Here is an 8,560-nt window from a genome sequence, read left to right on the forward strand (position 1 = left end):
TGATTTGCGATGCACAATGCAATTTATTTTTGTTTAAATTATCTATAAAGGTCTTTAAATTTTGCAGTATAATTGCAATGTTAATGTCTGTGGGGAATATAGGTACAATCTACTTAATTTTAATTAACTGAAAATCAAAATAGATCAATTTCCAACTGACAAAAGTTTATTGTCATTAAGAATAAAAAAATTGATATATTATATTATGTAATTTTATGATAAAAATGTGATATGATGATTATTTTACAAAGATACTCAAATTATAATTATTTATTTAGTGTTTCAATATTGAATTCTGTTAAAACTAATTTTTTATTTTATGTTTTATATTTTAAATAGATTTTATTTCAGAATTTTCATTTATTTTATTTTACATTTTATTGTGCTTAAAAGCAGCTATATTTGGTTTTAAAATTGTATGAAATTCATTTTATTACAATTTGTATATGTTATGTTTTATGTAATAATACAAAAATTATATTTTTATATAGGATTCCGATGCCAGTGACAGTCAGAGAGAAGCCCAGAAAAGAGGAAAAAGAAAAGAGTTAGTTCTTGTTTAAATATAAACTATATAAAAAATTATTAATACCATTGATAGTAACAGATTATACCAATATTTGTAAATTGTAATTATAAATACATTAATAGTTTGTCAAGTTTGAAAGATAATTAGTGATAAAAATGTTATTTTTTATTTACATTAACAAATGAAAGATTTAAAGAAATTTATTGTAATTTAACATTTTGTTATTGTTATTGTAATTTAACTGAAGATTCATTATGGTCAGGACACAAATGATCAGAGTAGTCAGCTTGACTATATTTAATTGGAAATATCTCTTTTGTAATTTCAATGAATGCAGCATTTTTCTAACTTTGCTTAACAATTCTCCCTCCTTTCTTTTTTACTTGTATATTCACTAAACATAACTGCCACATAAGTTTTATTGAATATATTGCTTAACAATGTTGTTATTATTATACTAAATGATGATGATAATTTATCATTTAGTTATAATAATTTGGATTTGGTTTCTATATGAATGTTGTCATCATCCATTGTACATCTGTTTGCTTTAGGAAACCAAAATACACATCGTTCTAGACTGCATATTTTAATATCAAAAAACACTTACTACAACACTTTGTTATTTATTTAATCTTATTTTCTTGAGAAAGGTCTTTTAATAAGACCGAAAACGTTTGAAAGTTTTCTAATAAACGTCGACTGCAAGAAAAGGTGTTGTAGTAAGTGTTTTTGAAACCAAAATACTTCATTTGAAACGTTTTTGGCTTCACTTTGGTTATATTCAGCTTATACTGTATGTAAACTAATGTAGAAAAGAATAAAATTGACTATTTTAAAAAGTAAAAAAAATTTCAGAATTTTAGAAAAAAAGAATGTATTAAAAAGTTTCAAAATAAGTATGTTTAGTTTTCTAAAGCCGTTGTTTTTGATTTATTACTACTATGGCTCAAAATTTTGTTTTCATTTATGATAAGTGGTCATATTTTAGTCAGAATGGTTGCATGTGAAATTAATTATAATAAATTAATTTTTAGAAACCATAATAGCATACAAAATTGGTGGGATAAATACATTTTTAATTAACTGGGAAGAAGCTATACAACTTATTTGACTATAAATAAAAGAGAATAGCAAAAAAAATTGACTGATTGTTTTCATTAGTATGTAATCACAAGAATTAATAAATCTTTAACAGTATTTTAAAATAATAATAAATTTTTATACACTATAAACACTAATTTTAGTTTTCCAAAATTTTATCTTAATTTCAAAATGTAGAGATCAGAACTCCATAAACTTAAATTTAACTATTTATTGTAATGAATGGACACAAAATAACATTTGCCTACTATTTTGAGGAATCCAAATTAAATACAAGTCAGACACTCATAAGTTAAGTTCACAGTCTTTTTTTATTCCTATCACTAACCCATTGAAGCCCCCAGGAATTTTTAGGGACAATCTGTTTTGGGATATGTTGGGCCCCATTCCTCATTCCATTATGAGCCTAGCCATAACCATAATGGGTATGATTAAAAGGCCACCTCAGTGCCCACAAGGCAAAAAGAGCCAAAAGACCTCATTTAAACTAGTGATACAGTCAATAATGTGATAATATCTGACATTAGCAAATTAGTTATTAAATTTATTGTATTATAATTAGAAAAAGATGTAAATCATAATGGTTTGAATTTAACTAGTCATATTCAAACATACGGTTCAGTTTAAGGAAATTTTCATTTTAGTTTTCAAAATTACTAACAGCATTCTAAAAAAATGATCAACTCATAAAATAACATTAAAGCGAAATGTAAGTTAAATTATACATGAATTATAGTCTATATAAAATTTATCTAGTATATGTAGCTTTATCTGATTCAAAGATAATTGAAAAACTGCATAGCATGAAATTAAGTGATAATGAATAACTTCTAGAGATTAAAATAGTGTAAATATTCATAAAATACGTAAGATAATTTTTGAATGATAGCAGTTTTTTAAATTCAGAAGTTGAATTTTGTGTATCAGTGTTTCAGTTAATTCTTTATCTTTTGTAAAACATGTCTGAAATATTGAAATAATAACTGTCAATTTTCTTCTAAACTATATTATTCCTTTTATTTCCAAATTAATGTTTATTTTTTTTAATAATTATTTTAAATTGAAATAGGTTTTTTTTTGTGATTTTTGATCAGATATTACAACACACAAGACATATTAATAACATGTTTTAAACAGCATAAAATAATGTTATAATTATCATTTATTTGATCATAATATCTTCTACAGTAAATTTATAAAAAAAATAAATATTAAATAAAAATATACATCAACATTCACAAGTTAAATTTATTTTGACCAAGTCCAGCTCTTTTTTGCTTAATTAGTATTCTTACTAAATTGATTCACTGAAACTGCAAACTTAGAATAAAAGTAAATAATTTTGTTAGTTTTATATATTAAATTTCTGAAACAAACAATTATTTTGTTGTATATACAAATACAAAAGTACAAATGTACCAGAATGTTTGTATGATTGATCTTTATGTATTATGTATTACTATTAATATATATATAATTTTTCTGATATTATACAAATATAAATGGAATAATTATATTGTTAGTATGTTAATAAAGCATTTTTTTTTTAATTTAAAGTTCTGCTGACTGGCAAGGCAGTGAAGACACTGATTCTGATAGTGATGATGATAACAGTGAACCGTTAACTCGGTCCAGGTCTATAATTCCAAATCGCACAACTTCCCGTAGACCTGTTGGCTCGTCATTAAAAAATTTAAGAACAAGTAAAAACTTAAACAGGTTATCTAGGTCATTTCAAAATAATCGATCAAATAGAAAAAAGAGAAAAATTTCATCATCTATGGATGAAGATTCTGATAGTGACACAGATGCAAAGAGAAATTTGAGGCAGACAAAAAAGAAAATTAGGTATGTATTCAATTAATTGATTTAAATTATTTTTAGAAGAATAATGTGTAATTATTAAAAATTTTTACAAGATCTTATATGTAGAATTACAAAATAATTAGTAAAATTCAATTTTATTATATTGAATTTCTATTTAAAAAGAAAATGTACTTAATCAAGTATGTTATAGAAGATTTTTAATTTATATGTAAAAATTGAATTTTCAGAAAAGAACATTTTTAAATCAGTTTGGTAGAACCAAATTGTTTCTATTAAAAATTTCATTTAAGAGTATTGTTTAAAAATTATGATGATAATTTGAAAAGTTATTGTCAATTATTGTGTGATGGTTTATTAATTAACAAAATTTTTAAAATAAACAATCAATTACCCCTAATATTAACATTTCCTGGTGCAAAAAATATGGCTAAATGAAAACTTTTGGTTTTTATTATTATTAATTTTAATTTTTGTTACAGGAAATGCAAACATGCATCTTGTTAGTTATCACTTGTTTCCTTAACTGAACTTGCAAAATTCATTCTGATATTATAATTTGAAATTAATATTAATTAATGTTGTTACCAATAAAATTAGAAGTAATCCATGAGGTTTTATTGTTTAAATGAATATCATGCATTTGTTTTTAAATAAATAAAATTGTATTATATAACTCAGTGTGCTTATGAAATGGTAGTAAAAGTTTTATTTAGATACTTTGACAGGAGTATTCAAGAAATTATTAAATTGTTAATTAAAATATGCTAACTTTACATTCAGGGAAAATGGGTTAATCAAAGTCAGTAAATGTTTTCATTATAGCCATATTAGGGACAGAGCAAATTTTATTGTAAGTGTGCAGATTTAGTATTGTGGCTGGACTATGGAAAAATTTCATTATAATTATGTTTTTATTATTGTTTTAGTCATATTCCACTGTATTTTTTATTTTTTTATTCTATCCAACAACATCTATATTCATTAATTCAAACAAATAGGTGAATCTATAAGATATATAGACTTGTTTTAATTTAATTTAAAAAATATAAGACTTGCAATCTTAAACAGTGTGTAAAAAATTTAAATTTTGAATACTTTAGTGATCAAATGATGATGGTATTCATTATCAAGTTATAACCTGACTAATTAAATGTATAGATGTTATGTAATTTGAAATAAAGGTAGATGATTAAGTCACCATGCATCTAATTTAATGATTACAATTATATTAATTGATTGATTAATATATAAATTTATCTTAGTTTACTGTATTATCAGACACTTACATATTTTCTTCTGTGGTACTTGTATAACACTGCTATGAAATAATTATTATTTTCATAACAGAAACATNTATTTTATAATTCTATTAGTTATAAAGAAGAAAGCATGGACGAAACAGATTCTGATGATTTAATTGAAGTTGATTATGGTGATGCCTCTACAGAAGCAGACAATTCAGAAACAATTGAACGAGTTCTTGATCATAGAATTGGAAAAAAAGGAGGTGAGATAAATTGAATGTAAAAGCAAAGACTGAATTAATGGATAAGTTTAAAGGTTTATGTAAAATAATTTAAATACATGTATTCTTTTATAATCAACATTAAAAATCAGATTTCTTATATGATGATAATTATTTATAAACAGATATCCAAGTTATAAATTGAACTGAATTATAAGTATTGGATTTAGCATAATATGAAAAATTTTTAATATTTAACATAAATAATAATTATATTTATATATAAAATAAACTGATTGATTTTTTATTATTATATTATTTCGTTTCTTTATAATCACTAGTACTATTAAAATTTGAAATTGAAAAACTTATAATTTGTTATTTGTGTATTATTACTTAAATGTAATAATATGAAAAAGACAAATTTAATCATTTTTTAAATTTTATTTAGCATTAGAATTCTTAACTTTGTAAGATTTCTGATATTCAAAATGTTTATTGTTAACAAAATGATACAGTTGAAATATTAACTATTCTCTAAATTTTTATTCTCTGATAAAAAGAGAAATGAAACAAATAAAGTGTCCTTATTTGATAATAGAACTTGCTTTAATTTTACAGTAAATTATGTATTATCTGTAATTGATAACAATTATGTCATATTTATATTATTTATTAATTTATTTCAATCTACAGCTCTCCCTCGATAGTCCGTTTTTTAATCCGACATACTCAGTAGTCCGACACACCTCCCGTCAAGGTACCCGTCCCCGTTACATGTCTGCTTGCACAGAAGCATGTCATGATGTGAATCTCCCCATTTAATTCTTACACAATGACACATATTTTGTGTGTTTTCTGTGAGCAGTTCCGTTCGAACAGTTGGAGTAGAGAATATTGTAAGCCACTGCTAGCAAAACAATGCAAAATATGCAATTATTTTTGGTCCCATACCTGTCGGACTATCAAGGGAGAGCTGTATTTAATTTACGTAAATTTCTTTTATGAATAGAATTTTTTATACTAAGAAATAAATTCATTATTATTTTAATACAGTTTAGACACTTTGCTTTGATAGTTGACTTTAGTGATTTTTACATTAATCATTTTTAACTTTCTAAATTTTATAAGTTTGATATTTTTGAATTTTATAAATATTATAAGTTTGATAACAGTACTAAATGTATAAAGACAAAAGTGTTTTCTGTCATACCTTGCTATTCTTCAGCTTTTATTATTCCAGATAAAAAATCAGTCATTTCAATTTTTATTTTTTCAATCATACACTGATGAATCAAACTGCTGAAAACACTTTGATAATTTGAAATAATGTAAAAATTATGAAAAGATCTTTTTTCTAACATATTAAATTGAGGTTTCTGTCTCTGATTTCAAGTAAAATTTTGATGAGTTCATACTTTTTGACAAGACTATGTCTTGTTTATAAAATCGTACTGCCTGATGTTTTTACCAGCATAGAGGTATGAAGGAGTACATGCTGAGAGTTGATATTTGGCACAGAGTATTAGGTGCCCAAATTATTTGTGCATTAAAAAATACAGACTCATAGGTAGTCGGGACCGAGAATCGAGTCAAAATAAAATACAAAATGGCAACCCTCTTCTACAAACAGGCAAAACAGCCACCTCACCCCACCGAAGTCGGGAGAGTACCGCCCACAGTCATTCTAAGAAGTGAACTCTGATCTTAGGACTGAACACGTAGTTTATTCTATGTTAAATAAAATTTGTAATATAATTTTGTAAATTTGAGAGTGCTTCAAATATGACATTAAAACAGAGTGTCGTTACAAGTAGGTTTTTTAACATTATCTAGTATAGTAAAGTCGTGGAACCGATAAAAATTTGACATTATATTAGGGTCGTTATTACATTAGATGACATTATAATTGGGTTAAACTGTATATTGTTTGTGCAAAATAAAAAAATAGTTTCGGACTATACAATAGACATGATTATTTTTTTCAAAAATGGGAACTTTTCATTACGCATCGACAAATTCAACCTGGGCCGACACGCAACAGAGAGAAATTTCGAAATTAGATAAGTTAATTTCATTGAAGATGCATCGTGGACGATCTTGTCATTGTGGCCAGCAAAGTTTGAACAAATGCGCCCAAAAGCAGCAATATCAAAGAAGATAGGAGAATGAGAACGAGACCTGTTTTGAGCATCAAAGTGATTTCATCTCCGAGACATAGTCTTGTCCCAAATATGGTTTTGCCGTTTTACTTGTTACAGCCCGGCACATGTATTTGTAAAATCTAAGTGACTCATACAACATGGAATTCATATAAAACGGAATAATCAACAGTGTTATAGGGGGTCGACCGTACTTTAATTAAAATTAATTTTAAAAAAGATAAACTGAATTGATTATAAAACTAGAATTAAAAACTGAAATTAATTATGAAATGTTACTTATATGACATTGACTTTGGTCATATTTTGATCAATGTCAGAGTCATATAAATAACTGTGATGTAACGAATGTTCGGTTACTAAATACCTAAAAACAGGAGTAATAAATAACAAAAACACAATAAATTAATTATTTTGGTATTTAGATTTAAAGTTGTTGAGTTAGTGCTGTTTGTTTATATTTATTTATAACTTGTAACATGCACAAAATAAAAAAGAAAATAATATTAGTCACATGTATTCACAATTTATAATTACAAAGATCAGCACATGTACACACCTATCGTTGGAGAATCCTCGCACATCTGAGGGTCTGACCCTGCCTATCCTTCTTTTTAAGCGCTCGTCTTTGCTCTTCCCTTTCTCTTTCCTCTATTGCTCTAATCCATGTATGCCTATGAATACATCATAATATCCCGCTCACGATACTTTCGATTCGTCACTTTTCCGTCGTAGATTTTCCATTTTACAATTACGTAACTCATAGCCTGGTGATAATGCACAGTGGGACCAAATCCCAAAAAGCTGGCCAAAAGTCGAAAAATAGAGTTTAAGTTCCGGTAATTTCTAGTTGTGGGTTCGGTTGGATAAGAGTCCAAAGGTCGAATTCTAGACTTTAGCGCCCCCTATCCCTTATATCTGCTATTGTAGTTTAGTTGAAAGGAGACCATCGATCAAGCTAGATGCATCATGCAGTAAGCAAAGATTTCTACGCTATATTCAAGAGGGTGCCAAATCTCTAAAAATCAATCAAATTTAAATTTAAAAAATGGAATTTGCAGCTGCAAGTAAATAGAATATCATTATGTAACACAAAATTGATAATAATACTTTATGTGATAACAGTAAATGAATGATTCGTACGAAAATGAACGGAAGATTACAACAGAAAATTTTAAACATGTAGAGAAAAGTTCATAAATTCTGTAGAGTTCTGCGACTGGACCGATCGCATGTTGTAGATCAAACTATTATTGAATGAAAAAAAATTAAAACTAGCTGCAATTGTGTCATTGGTGCGAGTTCTTGCAATGTAAAACATAGTTTTTTGAATTTTGTACATTAATGACGTGGAATGTTTTGCTCTTTTTCTTGAATTTGTCTGTGTGTTTTGAATATTGTTTGTATGTAGCATATAAGCTTGAAATCAAACTGTGGCAAGCGCATAGTGATAAAGAAAATAAAGAAATAAGA

At 26.0% G+C, this 8,560-nt stretch overlaps 1 long non-coding RNA gene across 1 annotated transcript; it reads left to right on the forward strand.

The window, feature by feature from the left end:
• The first annotated feature begins 449 nt into the window (after positions 1–449).
• Positions 450–5,099, forward strand: LOC111634952. The gene is made up of 3 exons (XR_002758304.1): positions 450–547; positions 3,191–3,481; positions 4,834–5,099. It is a non-coding gene; the product is annotated as an uncharacterized LOC111634952 (long non-coding RNA).
• The last annotated feature ends 3,461 nt before the right edge of the window (positions 5,100–8,560 follow it).

This window comes from Centruroides sculpturatus, unplaced genomic scaffold (assembly GCF_000671375.1).
Source record: "Centruroides sculpturatus isolate CEXI.00-Female unplaced genomic scaffold, Cexi_2.0 scaffold891, whole genome shotgun sequence".
Taxonomy (NCBI): Eukaryota; Metazoa; Arthropoda; class Arachnida; order Scorpiones; family Buthidae; genus Centruroides; species Centruroides sculpturatus.